We start from the raw sequence: 9,842 nt of genomic DNA, 5'->3' as shown, positions 1-9,842 counted from the left end.
ACTTCTTGGTGGAAGTATCTGGCTGAAATAGGCAATTGGCCTCTGGTTTTGCATTAGGACAGCCCCTAATCCGTGACCAGAAGTATTAGTCTCCATTACGAAGGGCTGTGAGAAATGAGGGAGGGCCAACACTGGAACTTTTATCATTGCCTCTTTTAATTGCTTAAAGGTCAATTCTGCTGCATCATTCCATCGGAAGCTATCTTTCTTCAATTGCTGGGTTAGAGGCCACGCTTTCCCATAACCCTCCACAAATCGCCGGTAATATCCTGTCAACCCCAAGAATCCCCGCAACTCTTTGATTGTCTGGGGCCGTTGCGAGTCTCGCATAGCTGTCAACTTTGATTCATTTGCCGCTACTCCCTTTTCTGAGATTATGTGACCCAAGTACTCTATCTCTGTTTGTCCAAATAAGCATTTCTTCCTATTTGCAACAAACTGGTTTTCAAGTAAGATCTGCAAGACCGTTCGCAAATGATCCCGATGCTCTATCTCCGTGCTACTATAAACCAATATGTCGTCAAAAAAGACTAACACATACTTCTGGAGTTGCTCTTTGAACATGGAGTTCATTACTGATTGAAAGTGGCGGGTGCGTTAGTCAAGGCGAAGGGCATGGCTAGGAACTCATAATGTCCCTCGTAAGTTCGGAAGGAGGTCTTCGGCACATCTTCAACCCTAACCCGAATCTGTTGATACCCCGACTTAAGGTCGATTTTCGAGAATACCGTGGCTCCGTTCAGCTCATCCAGTAACTCATCAATTACTGGAATTGGAAACTTGTCGGGCATAGTGACCTTGTTGAAAGCCTGTAGTCCACGCAAAATCGCCAACTTCCATCCTTCTTCCTTACTAGCAGTATAGGGCTTGCAAAAGGAGCTGGTGCTATGTTGGATAATTTCGGCAGCCAACATTTCCTTCATCAACTGCTCAATCTCGTTCTTTCGGAAGTGGGGGTAACGATATGGTCTCACACTGACCGGTTCTGCCCCTGCCTTCAAAGTGATTGCATGATCCTGATTTCTTTTTGGTGGCAACTGTGTAGGAGATTCGAAGATTGATTTGAACTCCTCCAGAACTTCTGTAATGATTCCCGACAGAAGGTCTGAGACAGAACTGGGATTAATGGTGATACTCCCCAATTTCAATAATAGGCCTTTCCTTTGCTCCTTAAAAGCTTTCAACATTGACCTCAATGATACGGGGGTCTTGCTGAAGCTTGGGTCCCCCTGCAGGGTCACTTTAGCTCCTCCGGCATCAAAAGACATAGTTAGGGCCTTCCAATCCACTTGCATTTTTCCTAATGACCTGAGCCATTGTATTCCCAATATAACATTGGAGCTGCCCAATTCTGAAGGTAAGAAGTCTTCCTCCACTAACAGCCCCGGCAGCTTTAAAGGCACCCGTCGACAAATCCATTCCCCTTTTACTGTTAAGCCGGTGCCCATCACCACTCCGTATCTTGTTGTACTAGATAGGGGGGAAACCCAACTGTTGGAGTAAATCCGCCAAAATGAAATTGTGTGATGCTCTACTATCCACTAAAACCACCACATCCTTCGAGCCAAGTCTTCCTAACAGCTTCATAGTGCCTGGGGCTGTAAGACCGACCACAGAGTTTATGGGGAGTTCAACCAGCTGACCCGGACCTATGATTTCTTCCTCGGCCAACATCGGTTTTCCTTCTCCCTCGCCATCGGCAAACTAACCGTCGTCGAAGCTTAGTTCGCCGGCATGCACTGCCTCGGCCCGTCCCTCGCTTTCTTCCATTTTTCGAATTACCAATACTTGCAACTCCTTATTCTTACATTTGTGACCAATTGTAAATTTTTCATCACATCTATAGCATAATCCCTTCTCTTTCTTGGCTTGAATCTCAGCATCAGTGAGGCGTTTAAAGTTTGTGGAATTTTTGGGTAAGAAATTAGGGCGTTGAGGATTGAGGCTTACTGGAATCGTGTTTTTGGTTTGGTAGACTGTGGGTTGAGGAGGATTTGGGCTGTTATAATGGGAACCCAAAGGTTTGTTTGGGCCAATATTCCCAGTAGCTGAATGGATAATGGAGTTCCTGTCTTCAACCATTTGGGCCACCTCCATAATTTGTTCCAGGCCCATTGGCTTATGCAATTGGACTTCTGCCCTGATTTCCAATTTGAGTCCTTTAAGAAAGTTACACTCCATGACTTCTTTAGACACTGACGTCAATGGAGATGCTAACGTCTCAAACCGTCGACGGTATTCTCGGATTGTTGAATTCTGCTTGAGTGACAAGAATTGAGCACACAGAGATCCCTCTTGAGAGGGTCGAAACCGTCTTAGCAACTGGGTCTTCACCTCTCCCCAACTTCTCATCGGTTTACGCTTCTCCTCCCATTGGTACCACGCTAACGGCTCGCCGTCAAAACAAAGGGCGGAGGCCTCCACCTTCTCCTCTTCTGTGAGCCTGTTAACCCCAAAATACCTTTCTACTCGGAACACCCAACCATCCGGATCGCCCCCTTCGAAAACGGGCATCTCCAGTCGTCAAACTCGGGACTCCCCGCGCCAGTCACTGCTCGATCCTCCCTCATTGCTTTGGCTGCTGCCGGGTCGTAACTGTGTTAACCCGGAGTCAACAGTCATCATCGGAGATTTCTCCGTTGCTAGTCCCTTATCCTTCGCTCCTTCTCGTGGATATCCCAATTACGCATTAGCATTTTAAACCTCTCTGTCATCCCGACATGCATCATTTTGAACTCCGAATGGAGTGATTCAATACCCATCTGAAGCTCTTGGTGATTGTTATCCACCTTCTGCTCCAATTCTCCAACTCTTTCGGCTAGTGTCGTGGTGGTGATTGGTGTTGTAGGGCTCTAACACTAGATTGATAGGGTTCAGTTGTATTAAGAAGGTAAGTAGCAGTGAAAAGGAAACTCTGTATTAATTTGAAGTTAATGGAATTACAAGAAATGGAAAAGATGAACATAAGCAGTCATTCGAGAGGGCTGTAACTCTCCACACTTTGATTTCCTCACTTAATTATCTCATGCCTAACACTTTTATTCAGCCTCTATTTATAGTTTCTGTAACAGAATTTACTCACCCCTCCCTGCTATGCTAACAGAATTGGTTACTGCCGTCACTCTCCACTCTTCTTGTTTCTTCTAGAATAAGTATATTTAACCGGTGGCCTATCAAATAACCTTTCTGTAATCTGGGGCCTGTTTGGTACTGATTCTTAGAATCAATTTTTTGACCGTTAAAAAGAAAAATAGTTCTCACGTGTGAGTGAAGAAGTAAAAAACGATGGCTGATCATGTTAAATAACGGTCAAAAAATTCCTGAAAAATCAAAACCAAATGGGGGCTTGATATTGTCAATTACCACCTATCAAAAAAAATATTGTCAATTACCACTTGTGTATTGTAGCAGAAGTGTACAAAATGTTTTTATATCTGAAATTTTTCCTGAGCACATATGGAATGTATTTGGGATCACGTCTTTTGCTGTTGAGTGCCTGTATTGATGAGTAGTGAAAGCATAGGCAGTTAGATGTTTACTATTACCGTGCTGAAATTGATTGTTGTTGTTCCAAAATCCACACTAGGGATTGGAGGCATCGCTAAAGTAGTTTAGATGAAAATTCAGTCTTCACTTTAAATGCTTCCCAAAGTGCATATGAATCATGAAGTGTTTAGATGAAAATTTTGAAAACTTCTGGTAGCATTACATTAACATTAAATTTGATCATTTGTAGTATGACCACATGGTTACATTAGTTATATGCCATAGATTCATTGTTTGCTGATATAAATGCATCTTAAACTGCATGCATGGTTGCATATATAAATGATTTGAGCAATTGAGTAAATGTCCAAAACTTTCTTTAACATTGCATTTTTCTGTAATTTGATAGCCTTGATTTGTCACGTGGATAGTTGAGTTATCTCTATGGTAAATTATATGTTTTATGTCTCAAGCTTAAAGAAAATTCTGTTTTCTTTTAGAACTACTTGCAGGCTTGTTTGTCATAGATTTTTTTAAAATACATTTTCAACCACACATCATATGATAAATTTTCCACTTTTTAACCTCATTCTCCAAAAAAAATTCATTTTTTGCTTGGAAAAAGCTGTGCTATACAAGCTTTTAATGTGGTGGAGCTGTATAAATGTCTTTCTTTTCACCTTGCGTGTTTTCCTAGAGTGTCTAGTTATTCATTTTTTCTTTTTTTGGTGCTCGTGTGTTTTTCCTGTAAACAATTAGTCTTAAAAATGGAAGTACCTAATAAAGTAGGTGGAATTTTATAAGCTCCTGTATGCCCGGCTACCCCTTAAGAGTGTTTGTGTTTTCTGTTAGGCAATGTCGGGTTCCTTACAAATAGGACAAATATAGACCTGGCATGACATTTGAGTGTAGTAAATTGGTATTTCTATTCTTCTTTTGATTTATTGTCTTTAAAAGAGCTGTTTAATGGCATAAAATATTTAGTCGTGTCTCTCTTTAGCTGCCTAACATGCGATTGTCCTGTTGCTGGTTTGGAACCGAGTATGCCTGACCTTGATGGGGTTCCAGGAAAAAAGTGTTTCAACCTAAACTCGTGTTTCCCCCAATTTAAGGTTTTAAGGCTGGCACAGTTTGAGAGGCTATATGCATTGGAAGCCTAACAAAATAAAGAAAAGCATCCACCAAGTATATAAAACTTTTAATAATTCTTCATTTTGTATTATATGATTTCTTGTATCTGACAAAAGAAAATGCATGCTATCTTTTTTAAGCAAGGCTAACTAAAATGTTAAACCTTTGTTTTAACTTGTTTGCTATTTTCAGTAAAACATTTGTGAATACGCTCCACAGAAGGGGTGCTCAAGCAGATCTTATTTTATATGATGGGAAAACTCATACAGATCTATTCCTTCAAGTAAGCATGATTTGTGTTTCGTTTTTTCATCTAATGGCATATGTAGTTGCAATAGATTTTACAATCAATACTGCGGATTGTAATTATCAGTATAGAATTATCCATTTCTCACCCTATCTAAAGCTAGCATCAGTTTCAAGGCCGGCCCTGAGGTAAGGTTAACAAGGCAACGGCCTAGGGCCTCAAATCATATGGGGGCCTCAAAAATGAAAAACAATTCACTTGAGAAGTCCAATTAAATTTAAAAGATAGATATAAAAATTAATTTAACTACAATGTTTTTTTGTTGATTCTAACTAATATAAATCTTATTCAAATTAATATTTCTCAAGTTTAATAAACATGATTAATTTTGAGCTACCAAACGAGCTCAATGTCGTTAGAGTAATCTGATTTAATTTAAAAACTAATATTATATATCAAATAGTTATTTTAATAAGTTACAACTTGAATTTGCTTTATCCAAATTAACATTTTTTGGAGTCCATAATGTGTTATTTATCACGAGTTTCGGAATGAGTCCAATGTTGATAGGATAATTCTGATACTCTAATAAATACACATTTGGTACAAATGCAATATTGACCTCAAAATTTATTTTCACTTTAATCCCTCAAAATCTCAAATTTATTAAAAGGTTTTTGAATCAAAATCATATGAATCTAGTTACGTTTTTAATCACTAAATAATCATTACTCATCACATTATCATCAAAAAATTATATATTTCTGACTATTTTGCAATCTAGTCACTAAATTTTGTACTTTTTATAATTGAAAATCTTTTCTCTTTATGAGTCATTCTTACAATATTCAAAGGATTTCAAATTATGGTTCTTAAAAACTATTTCATGATTTATAAATTACACTTCATTCAAGATTTTTTAATTAATAATTTTGAAGATGACTACTTTCATAACAAATTTTTTTTCCACAAACGGGATAATTTCGCTAAATATTATGTTAATCTTGTCTCTAGAGTTGTTGGAATTTTTATTTTATTTTTTGCAATTCTATCTTATAGATTTTACGCAATCTTCTAAAATATAAATATATTATTTATTTAAACATTTAAAGTATTTTTGCGTTTGTAAAAAATTTACGTTCAAAGGCCTCATAACGATGAGTCGACTAGGGCGTCAAAATTCTCGGGGCCGGCCCTGATCAGTTTATAAGTAACTCAACTGATACGCTAGAGAAGTAGAGATATAACTACTTACAATGAGATACAACTCGTTCTTATTCAAGATTGACGTAGGACAGGCAAGGGTTGAGTTTTATGTGAATGTAATCAGCCTGATTAGTTCTTCGACCTTGGAACTTAATTTCTGTCGCAAAATGCAGGATCCTCTTCGAGGTGGTAAAGACGAGCTTTTTGACTACGTGGTAGCCTTCATACATGCTGATGACATAGAAGCTCTTGCTAGGGATGCGATGGGTCCTCCTAGAAGACGATATGTTCCAGAGATATTGTTGAGATTGGCTCGTCGGGTCAGCCCTTTTTAGGCCAGACATTTCCTAGTAATGGCTGCTGACAAGCAAGTTCTAGCTCACGCTACCAAGTGCACAGTGTAGTTCAAAAGGCTTCGCATTTCTGGAGGGATATCATAAGTAATAGTTTCAATTCTTTGCTCAGAGTACTTGAGGTTTAGCTCCCTCTATGATTATACGAATGGTCATTTTATTACAGACGTTGAGTTTCTATATAATTGATGTGATTTAATTCTCAAAGAAAATGGAGATTACTGTTTGATATATTTGTGGGAAATGTTTAGTTAGGACACCCCATTCTGAAAAATGGCCAAAAATTGGAAGGTTTGCATTCATGGCCAAATTTTTAAAATGCCCCTAAAGGTTGACATATATTCGAGTAGGCATTTTAAATGAAATGGCGAAAACACCCATATTCCTTGTACGAAATTTACATCCTGAATCCCCAAAAAATTCAATTTCCATTAGCATGTGTTCGGAAAGTTTCTGACTCCCCAAATGTCATATGAACGTCTATTAATTTGCGAAAGCTAGTTTGATTTCACCTAAGAAACTTGTTGATGTCTCTTCAAATTCATTCCCCCCCCCCCCCCCCCCCCGGGCCGCCAAAAAAAAAAAGAAAGAGTCTTCGTTGCATTTTCAGTTACTTCGTTGGAAAATCCCTTGGTTAATTTATGTTGTACTAAATGCATATTCGAATTTTATGTGCAATGTTGCATTTGTATATAACATTGACATTGGGCATTATATTCAATGGAATGTGTGAAATGTACAATACTGTGTTTGCGAAGGAATATGAATTGGTTTAATACGTTTTGTTGATTGTAGTTTGTTGTCCGTGTTTAATTTTGTATTCCAATATTTTTCTGTTAATGTACATTCGAATCTACGATGAAGAAATGTCAAAAATAGTTGGTGTTAACATGTTGAGTTCGGGAGGTTTGAAAATGTCTAGATTTCATCTAAAAATATAGGTTGTTGGGTTAAATCTTGTAAATGCTTGGTAAATCTCGAATCTTCATGGAAATGCCGAGTTTACTAAACAAATATAGAGTACCCTGGTAAATCTAAAAGTGAATTTTGTGCTTATTGATTTTTCACTTATTCTTTCTAATGTTTTGAAAGTTATTATTATTATTTTTTTTTTACGTACAGCCGCTTGGTCTATTCACTTTGAATAATTCCATAGATACAGGGAATTATTGATAGAAATGATACAGATGTTGCCAACACAGCATCTATATGATGCAATTTCTATGTTTGTTTTGTCAAAAACCAATGAAAATCTGTCAAGTGTTTTTCTGTAAAAATTCTCTCAATTTTTTTGTACTTGTAGCAAAACTGATTCATTTTTTCAAAAAATTATATGTTCCATATTTATACTATTTGTGTTTTTATGTCAATTCCACTTTCTTTTTGAAATTTCATCAAATCTATAAAAATTGATGTTACATGTACATTTCTTGTGTACATAATGCATTATACCCTGTCACATAGAAGTGGCTCATATATATTTTCTTGTATGCGGGTACATGTAAGGAGGTGCAATTTATTATATACACAAAAAGTGTACAAGTTAGGTTTGGGCAAAATTCTCGAATCGAACCCGACGATTTTTCTCAAGTTAAATATTCGAACGGATATCTGAATCGAGAACTGACGGTTACGGTTCGATTCTTAGTTCTAGACCAAGAATCGAATGAAAATCGAATCTTCCTAATTTTTTTTATTGAATAAATCAAATTATTTTAATTTTTTCTAAATAAATTAACTAATTATGCGATTGATTGATACTCCATTTCCCAAGCTCTAGCCTAGCTAGCTTGACCCAATCCAACCAATTTCTAAATCCAATTTTTTAACCCAATTATTTGTTTCATTTCTAATTTTTTTTTAAGTGAAAATTACACAAACTAATAGATTTAGAGATCCTATTTCATAAATCATAGGTTAACTTTACTATTTCAAAAATCAGATATTTTATTAATTATAATTAATATATTTTGAATATTATTATAAAATTAAATATACATATTCATCCTACCAAACCCTAAATTTATCTTCATTCATCCATTTCATTTCCTCTCTCTATATCTAACATTCGGTGGGTTTCGATCCTCTCATTATCTCTCTATTCCTCTCCCCTCTTCCCCCTTCTCTCATACCTCTATACCTTCTCTCAAATGTCATCGTCGACGGAAGATGGCTGCCGAAAGATCTTGGTCGAACAAAATTTACAGCGACAGTCATCCTACTGTTCGGTGCTATGTCACAACGTGTGAGGTACCTTGATTTTAGCAGGCACTGCATCACCGCGAACCTTAATAGGTGGTGATCGTGGCGGCGACAGCGATTCAAAGAAATCAGTGCACGACTATGGGGAAGATGGTTCGACGGCTGCAGATGACGATTTGATGTGAATCTAAGGCAAATGTGGTGGTGGTGGTTTTGATTTTAGATTTGATGTCGATGTGGTATTGGTTGTGTTGGCGACGGTGTTAATGGCTGTGTAGGTTGTGGATTTGAGGCTCTATTGAATCAACCAAGTGGTGCAAGCGGGTGCTATTGTAGTGGTGGTGTTGTGTGCGGTGCGGTGGTTAGGTGGTGTTGTGTGCGGTGTAGTGGTTAGGTGGTGGTGGTGCTATGGTACGGTGTGTTGTGTACGGTGCAATGGTTAGGTGGTGGTGCTGTAAGTATGGTGTGTTGCGTGCGGTGCGGCAGCTTGGTGGTGGCGGTGCTGTGGGTGCGGTGTGTTGTGTGAGATGGTGATGTCGACGTGGTGGTGGATAGCTGTGTAGGTTGTGGATTTGAGGCTCTATTGAATCAACCAAGTGGTGCAAGCGGGTGCTATTGTAGTGGTGGTGTTGTGTGCAGTGCGGTGGTTAGGTGGTGGTGGTGGTGGTGTTGTGTGCGGTGTAGTGGTTAGGTGGTGGTGGTGCTATGGTACGGTGTGTTGTGTACGGTGCAATGGTTAGGTGGTGGTGCTGTAAGTACGGTAGTTGTTATGAGGTGGCGGTGGCTTTGTTGGCGGCGGTGCTCTGTTGTTATGGTGGCGACGATGGTGATAGTGATGGTAGATGTGGCGGTCGCGGGGGTGGGAGGAAATGGGGTTGAATGTTTGTGACCAATTATTTGATTGATGGTTGTTATGAGGTGGCGGTGGCTTTGTTGGCGGCGGTGCTCCGTTGTTATGGTGGCGACGATGGTGATAGTGATGGTAGATGTGGCGGTCGCGGGGGTGGGAGGAAATGGGGTTGAATGTTTGTGACCAATTATTTGATTGATCGTGACTAACAATTGATGTATTTGTAATATATGACCTAAAAATTGTGACTGTAATTCACAATTGATTTAGTTGTGATTGAACAATTAATCGTAACTAATTAATCTATTAATTTGTAATGAATTGTGACCAATAAAAATTTTGATTCTGTGACCAAAACAATTTTTTT

Source organism: Olea europaea, chromosome 10 (assembly GCF_002742605.1).
Source record: "Olea europaea var. sylvestris chromosome 10, O_europaea_v1, whole genome shotgun sequence".
NCBI classification, from domain to species: Eukaryota; Viridiplantae; Streptophyta; class Magnoliopsida; order Lamiales; family Oleaceae; genus Olea; species Olea europaea.
The sequence above is the reverse complement of the archived record's forward strand: the minus strand, read 5'-3'. Positions refer to the sequence as shown.